Here is an 8,775-nt window from a genome sequence, read left to right on the forward strand (position 1 = left end):
ATATTTAATAATATCACTCAAGTCAATAAGTTCACCAAAACAGCAGCAAAACATCAGCCGCACACGAAACGACTCACAAAATTGAATCTTACACAACACATCTCAATAACTCACCATTTCATGGCCATAGCCAATGGTTCTACCGAACGAAATAAATCTCCGTATAACTCGATAAAATCATTATAATCATACAATTTTTCAATAATACTCGTTGTCGCTACGCGAAAAATACAGAGTCGCCATCGGTTTTTATTTATTTCAAAGGAAAGGGAAAATATCGAGAAAACCCTAAAGTATGGTCGTCGCAACCACGAACAGGTTCGAAAATCGGTTATGCAAGGGGAAAGTATTAGCACCCCTCACATCCATGGTACTCCATGGGAACCATCTAGGATGTTTGCGCTTACGTGTGTGTTGTTTATCAAATGTTTGCTTGCCAAAGGTTTGCGGAGTGGAGGTAGATTTTAAATTAGTGTGCTCGCCAAGGAATGGATCCTCGTGCCTACGTATGCCCACTTGTTGAAGTGAGAAATCAGAGCGTTCGTAGTTCGTGGTTTTGAAATTTGTTTGTGTTTGTTTTGTTGATTTTATTACCTTGAAGAAGGATTTTCGATGGTGTCGCCCTGAGGCTCAAACAAAAGGTTTGAATGCGTTGAGTTGTTTTTATGTTTTGAAGAAAGTGTTATTGATTTCGAATTGCACTAAAGACTATGGATAAAGGTGAATACCTCAAACGGTCAAGCCAAACGTCTTGTGTTCGAAGCATTCAGAATGAGTGTAGGAAAGCTCCAGTCTCATCCCTTCTTTATCGCTTAAGGCTCGTGACATACGATCCTAATCGCCACTTATTATGTTTTTGAATTTGATTTGGAAAAGACCGCTTGACGTTGGATCAAGGGTTTGTTTATTGTTTTTGATTTAAGAAAATGACCACTTGACGTTGGATCAAGGGTTTGATTATTGATTTTGAATGGTGCGCGTTCCTAATGCCTAAGGAGTATCTAATAAGCAATAAAAGAAAGCAAGTAAATGCGTACATGAGAAAGGGGAGGGGGGTACATGTAAAGTACAAGGGAGTGCAGGAAATAAAAGGTCTTATTGTCAGGTAGCCCAAGAGAAAGCCGTGTGTGTGCAATTGTGTTCTAAATTGGAAAGCAAGTAAAAGATTACAATTGATATTACAAATTCTTCTTGATTTTTGCACGCTTCTTCCATGTTAGGTCACATTTGTCCAAGGTCTCTTTTGCAAAGGGTCCTAATGAGTCTCTAAGTCCATTGTCCAAAGTTCTCTCCATGCTTGGGAAATTATTATCCTTTTTCATTTTTTAAAACCTTAACCATTTTTAGATTCATTTTAGAATGTGATGGATGATGCACCATATGATAAAAAAAGCAAAATAAAAATAAAAGTGCATAAGGTAAATGGCCAAAATTAAAAGTTAGGAGCGGAAATTAAAATGCGGAAATTAAAGGAGTTAGAAGCGAAATCGTAAAGAATTAGATGTTAGAAGGCGGAAATTAAATGTTAGAGTTAATTGTTAGAAGGTTAATCAAAATTAATCTACATAAGAGAATTAAATCCAACTATCAAATTCTAAAATGTTAACAAAATAAAATCTCCACAATTATCAACCAATGAAAATCCAACAAATCACACAAGTTCCAATTATTAAAATAAATCCTAAACAATTACAAAGCAAATTCCAAAATGTTACCAAACAAATTTCCACACAATTAATCAACTCATTCTAAAACAAATTTAAATCACTTTAAAATTCTAATCAATTCAAAAATTAATCTAAACTATCCTAAGATTAATCTAATTACTCTAAAATTGTTTTAAGTGTACATTAAACTAATCCTAAATCACCTAATTAATCCCAAAAATTACTTAAGCCTAAGCCTAATCCAAAGCCTAATCCAAGAAGCAAACTGGAACGGATAGAGATAGTATGGGCCAAGCAGCAGGGGGTGCGCTGGTGAAGGTGGCCTTGGGCCTTAGGTCCTATCAACTCCAATGCCTAAACGCATCTACTGGAAGCAGGAAAAAGCGCTTATTCACATAAGCGAAAAAGCACTTCCCAGCGACGGTCATCGCTTCTCCACCGCTAGCACACCAGGTCTCATACGGAGACCCTACGTGAAGCTCTCAAACAAAAACGCAGCTGTGACAAAACAACGCCCTCAAGTTATGGCTTCTACCTCTACAATCCAATACATCATTGTGGAAAGCGAATCATGAGCATATGGAGTAAGTGGACTACCTGTCCGAGACGACGACGGAGACGGCGACGATGATGACGAAGGTCACAAGCACAACTCCTATCCACTTTTGAGCGCCTCTCTTCCTCTTCTCTTAACACTGAACCGGATCCAAAGCGCGTGAGTGATAGCGATCTTCGAGTTTTGAAGCTTCCGGCGGTGGCTTAGCTCTGCCGTGTAGAGCTTCGAGTGATGAAGCTCTCACAACAATGAAAGTGAGCGTGTACTGAAGGTGGGGAGTGATTGCAAGATGCTTTTGGATGAGGAAAAAAATTCTGAACCCAATGATTGGCAATGATTGCCTCTTATATAGCGTGATCCAAAAGGGAAATTTGGAGAATTAAGTCTGAGTGGTTAAATCTGATTCGTCCAGCTGCCATTTAAGTGAAGGTGAGTCTTAAATCATGAATTAAGTCACGTGGGATTTGACACAAGTTTTACTCTCTAATCCATTTGCTCCCAATTCTTCGATCCAACTGTGGATATCTGTATTGAACCAAACTAGTTTGGATTCAATAACTGGATGGTTGCTTGGACTGTTTATTGTTTGGATGATCATTGATTCGAGTTTTGCAGGACATATGCAGAGCTTGTGATTTGGGTCGATCCAAGGACTGCGTAGGTTTGGACTTGTATGCTTCACTGCAGATTACACTGACTCAAGTGTTTTGCAAGGTATGAATCATAAGCTTGGATAGAACCTTCTTGAATTGGTCTTGCCTTTATGATGTGGTTTTTTCCATTGGATTAGAACCCTGCCTTTGATCCTGTAGTGTTATTTCATGGTGTAGCATCTGGTGCCATTGCTTTGGTTTCAACTCAATGGTAAGTAATAATGTATGTCTTGCAATCGATGTTCTTGGATGGTGCACCAATGACGCTTTATTGAAAGCAGGATGTTTACTGTGTTATGATGCAGGTGAAGTAGTGTTTCCCATGGCTTGCGAATCTTGATCACGCACCTCGAGATTTGCCGTAAGAAGAGAAAGACTACCGTCTTAGGCTGTTTCGGTTAGTGTACGTTGAAAGGATTACGTACCAGAACAAATTGCAAGCACGTCTTTGAGCTTTCACTTTGTAAATTCCTCTCTTTCGGTAGGTGAATATCCAGACTGTGTTTCCATTTATGCCGGTGTATGTGGTGATGCTTGATGGAGAAGTCTTCTGCAGTCTTCACTAATAGATGTGCAGCTTGTTCTTTATGTGATCTTTGGGAGATCAATACATCCATTATCTCATTCACTGAGCAGCAAGAATTGAAGAACTGAGGTTGGAACATCAGGATCAACCACGTTCGAACAATACTGGAAGTTGCTAGAGCCATGCATATTGACGTCTCTTGAGAGCTTCTGATGATTCGCTGCTAAGAATTGCCATGGTAAGCCTAAACAATATGGTTAAGCAAGCACCATTTGCTAATCGTTTAACCACAATGAGATCAAGGCATGTTATGCGGTCAGAACTTAGACTTCCCAGAACCATAAACCTCTCATCTCGTAGCTTAGCCATTCATGTTAGTGCTACCTGGGACAATATGACTGCCATCCTCAATGAACAGTCTGGAGAAGTAGATGCAGTGAGAGAGGAATCAAGGATCTAAAAGAGAACTTCATATTGATCTTCAAGCATTGCTAATCTTTCAGATGCAGACACCTCAACAATCTGAGACCAGGCAGACAACCTATGTAGTTGTGAGGCTTGCTCCTCAAGATTTCTATTGTATCTCCAACCTTCTGACTCCGAAACAGTTTTGAGTTTTTTTTAGTATTTTATGATGACACATGAGACTGAGTCGCGGTGCATCACAGTAATGCAAGTTGAAATACATCCACTACATTATCTATGGTGAGTAAACTCAATTTTAGCCTCTGCTCACATTCATGCTTCAAGTGAGGGACCGCATATACATGTGACAGCACCAACAGATGTGGGAAAAATCCTTCATTTCTTCGTTCTCGTAACAGGAAGAGTACAAGAATCGACTGAAAACTCGTACTGCATCATGTGGATCCCCAACAATTGAGATTGATCACCGTCGATTGGAGCGATCTGCTTGCTTCAGCATACCTCCCAATACAGAAGAAGCCACCGCAATAATGTTAGAATGAGCATAAACAATGCCACCGTTATCAGTATTAATGCGAACATCGGCTTTGTAATCTTCATTGAAAAGACGCTCCCACAAATCTCTTGTTGCAGTAGGGACACAGCTGCTTCGCCGTCTGGGTGCTAAATTATTCATCACCACATACTTGCAAGGATAACCTGTCGCTGCTGATAGGAGTTGTAGGACTGTCATGACTATTGTGTTATGTGGTGTTTTAGGCATCGATCACGTAATGGTGATTATGGTTTTATAGGTTATTTGACACAGTTGACGAAATACAAGACGCTAAAGGTCATGGCAGTTGTAAATGGAGGAGCAGCACGGTTCCAATAACGAAGAAAGAACCGACAACTGTTGCGGTGAAGCCTACAGAAATTCCAGCTGCTGCAACAAGTGCCATGTTCCTTTCTCTGTTGTTGTTTTTTTTGCCGCCTTTATGTTATGCTGTTGCTGATTCGCTTTAACAATGCAGTGAATTACCTTCTGCAGGTTTGGTTCCGTTTTGCAGTTACAGGGAAAATGGACATCATCAAGAACAAAAAGGATTTGGCAAATACGACCCGCTATCGGGAGCTTCACCATTGCAAATAACCTGGCCAACCATTCCAACATAAAGAGTCTCGATCAATTGCGGAAGAGCACAACGATGCGGGGAGCTCTTAACCGAGAGCAGTATGGGCCACGATTTGGCCTATATTCGCGACCGAGATAGTTGGATCACGGAAATTCATACGGAGAGCACCAGAAAGAGGTGTCTGGCATTGCTTATCGTGTTCAACAATTTGAGAACTTCAGGATCCACTTGCAGGTTGTCGGAATTGCGGCGTTTGGCTCAGTTTTGAAGCTCTGTTACCGTTTCTTTTGCAGGTACTCGGTTGGATTCGAGTTTGGCCCTGGTTTTGTGCGTGGTTGGTTCGCCATTATCGGTTTCAGAGCTGCTGTTTTTGTTTCGTTGCACCTGAACCGATATGACTGCAACGTTGCTACACTGCATAATTGACATGCCTGCAGAGTCGATGCTCGAACGCCGATGTCTCGGTGTCGCAACCGGCTTGGCCAGGTTTAGGATTATTTGTGTTTTCTTTGGTGACTTGCAGGTGGAGTTCTGAGTTCCTACAGTTCTTTGTTTTGCAAAGTTGGTGCTGCCAGTTCAAGACTTTGGTTGGTTAATATCTGTAAACTTGACGGCTTCAAATGCGGGGAAGACAAGTGTCGCAATCTGAAAAATACAGTGCGCGAAAAAAACAACCGGCGAAAGAAAATGACAGAAGAGTCGCCACCGTGCGTTATTCATCCCAAAGGAGGGAAAGGAAACGCTCGAAGTAAACCTGAAAAGAGGAAAGGAAAAGACAAGGTCTCGCAACCAAATCTTGGGTTCGGGAGTCGGTTATGCGAAGGGAAGGTATTAGCACCCCTACGCATCCGTAGTACTCTACGGGATCCACTTATGCGGTTTCTGTTTAAAGGGTACGGTTTGGCCTAATGTGCTATTTACTAAAAAGGTTGAGAGAAATGACTCGCGCGGATGTCGCATCCACTGCATACGTATCTCATCTGAATATGAGAATCAGAGTCTTCGTAGCTCGGCTGACCTATGGGTTGGGGGTAATTGTGCTCGCTAAGACATCGCGTCTTATGCCTACGTATCTCATCTGGAATGAGAATCAGAGCAAGCCGTAGTTCGACTAACTACGGGGTTATGGATTATGTTACGGGGTGAACAACGTTACTACGCAATCTACCGGATGCTCGACCTTTGGAGACTTACTCGCCTGTAGTAGAAGGAGTAAACGTGTTGCTTTGGGTTTTAGGTTTTGTTTGCGTTGTAGGAACGCGCATGCAAAGAGGAAGTCCTAGGCGGAGGAACAGTGCTACCTAAATTGGCATGCAAACGGGAGACTATGCGAAGCCTCGCATCCTATGGGGAAACAATCACATCACACAAAACATATATCTTGAAATAGAAAAAATGCCACCAAGGGGCTCAAACATTGCCTCCTATCGAGGTCTTCCAGCTAAGAAACAGTAGAAATAAAAGGGAAGAAGTAAAATACCACACGGATCAAGATCCGAAGTTACAGCAATTAAAGGATAAGCGACCCTGAGATTCTCCCAAGCTGATGCCATCAAAGAAAACCAATAAGTACGGGAAATCGGAATAAACCTCCGGAGGGTATCCCTGCGAGAATATGTGAGCCCTCACAAAAACTCAACAAAAGGGGTTAGGCAAACAGGATGAAATCAAAAGATAACAAGGCCATGGCAACACAAAGAACAGGTTAGAACAAAACGGAATAAAGCAGATACTGTCACATTCGCGACTGCTTCGCCTAGCGAAAGCCTAGCGAAGCGGCTAGCGAGCACCTGCGGGATTTGGATTTCCCATTGGTACCTGCACGATGTTAAAGATTCCAGATCCTATGGCATTCACCTCATAAACGAAATTGTTAAACAGTCAAGGCATAAATCACATATTCATACACAAATATAACCCTGTGGGCCAAGCCTGAGGTTACCTCATATATTCAGTATTCAACCCGAGGCATAGAGTAATAGGAACAGAGGCATACCTGATGAGAGACCTGTTAAAATTGGAAGGCAAGGCCGGATTGGCGAAGTAACGTTTAGGGTTTGCGCGAGGCGGAATGAACTTCTCAGGGCTGCCCGAAGGTTGCTGCAGAGTAGTTCCTAGGTTTGAAACTCCACGTGAACTCCAAGTCTATTTCTCAGGGAATTTCCAAGTGTCTGAAACCCTACTGAAACTCTTATATTTATAGCTGATTTTCGTGGACTTGTGGGCTTGGAATGAGGGAGACCCAAAATTTGTTATATTTTAATTATTTATTTATTTTTCTTTTTTTTTTTTTTTTTTTTTTTTTTTTTTTTTGGAAAAACTGAAGGGTAAATTTTGGGGTATTACAGCTGCCCCTATTCAATCAACTGGAGACCCGGAAGGAAGATGACAGCTGCTTTCGTGCTTTCGAGGTATCAAGGGATTGAATACAATAAAAGCCCAAAAATTTGCACTGAAGTGAAATGAAGTAACAATGTCTGTCAGAATCGGCAAAGAGGTGGTCTTGAAAGAAGAATCCGTCTGGTACGGTGAGAGTCAGTCTGAATAAAGAATGTTAACTTGCATACCAAAATAAATGGTAACACAGAAATAACCATGGCCTGAATGCCGCTCATCAGTCTGAATACTGGAAAGGACTTCGATCTGAACATCGGAACATTGGCCTGGACGCCACTTCGATCTGAATATCGGAAAACTGGCCTGAATGCCACTTCGGTCTGGATACCGGAAAACTGGCCTGAATGCCACTTCGGTCTGGATACCGGAAAACTGGCCTGAACGCCACTTCGGTCTGGATACCGGAAAACTGGCCTGAACGCCACTTCGGTCTGGACACCGGAAAACTGGCCTGAATGCCACTTCGGTCTGGATACCGGGAAAACTGGCCTGAATGCCACTTCGATCTGAATATCGGAACACTGGCCTGAATGCCACTTCGATCTGAATATCGGAAAATTGGCCTGAACGCCACTTCGGTCTGGATACCGGAAATTGGCCTGAACGCCACTTCGGTCTGGATACCGGAAAACTTCATGCCTGTCAGCATTGGCAGAAATAGGGAATGATAATAGAGGCGGCGCATGGGCCAATGACACTTGCTGGGGATAACAAAGGTAAGTCATGAACAATCTTCAGTCTGAGTACTGGAAACAACTTCTAGCTTATCACTTGGGATACCGAGAATGTTTTATGTTTACATGCATATGTTTGAATTTTTCAATGGCGTAATGCTCCATGAAAATGGAAATGCTACGCGATTTGGAAGGATGCAATGCAATATGATTCTACATGCAGGGATGCGAAATGCTGGGTAGAATGCCAAGCTGAGGCAAGGGATCTGCTGGAGAAATGATCACCATCTTCTGGACTCTGGCCAGGCTGCTGGAGATACACACCACAATGAACTCTGTGGGGAGATGACTAGCCATGCGGTGTTCTGGCCATACCGAGACTCTGATCGGGGAAAGAATGGCATTGGAAGCCTGCTGCTGAGGAAAGCTACAATGGTTTTGGCAACCACGATTTGCGAGAGATGACTCAGCAGGGGGAGCAAACACTGATACGGTACCGAGGTTCTGCTTCAAGGAAAGAAACCATGGATCTGGCATTGGGACTATCGATCTGGCATCGAACTCTAAGGAGCAGCCACTTCTGCTGGAAAGATACAGTCTGGCATTGTCAACTCCGCTGGGGATATATAGTCTGGCACTGTCAACTCTACTGGGGAGTGTATGTCCTGAAACAAACGCTTGGGGAAGTACAGTGGTGAAAACCTGCTGGGGATTGAAGAATCCAACGCTCTAATTAGCTCTACAGGGATAAGACACCGAAG

At 42.5% G+C, this 8,775-nt stretch overlaps 1 long non-coding RNA gene across 1 annotated transcript; it reads left to right on the plus strand.

The window, feature by feature from the left end:
* The first annotated feature begins 1,942 nt into the window (after positions 1-1,942).
* Positions 1,943-5,573, plus strand: LOC127119546 (uncharacterized). The gene is made up of 3 exons (XR_007802869.1): positions 1,943-2,652; positions 2,839-3,087; positions 3,182-5,573. It is a non-coding gene; the product is annotated as an uncharacterized LOC127119546 (long non-coding RNA).
* Positions 5,574-8,775: the final 3,202 nt, after the last annotated feature.

Source organism: Lathyrus oleraceus, chromosome 2 (assembly GCF_024323335.1).
Source record: "Lathyrus oleraceus cultivar Zhongwan6 chromosome 2, CAAS_Psat_ZW6_1.0, whole genome shotgun sequence".
Taxonomy (NCBI): domain Eukaryota; kingdom Viridiplantae; phylum Streptophyta; class Magnoliopsida; order Fabales; family Fabaceae; genus Lathyrus; species Lathyrus oleraceus.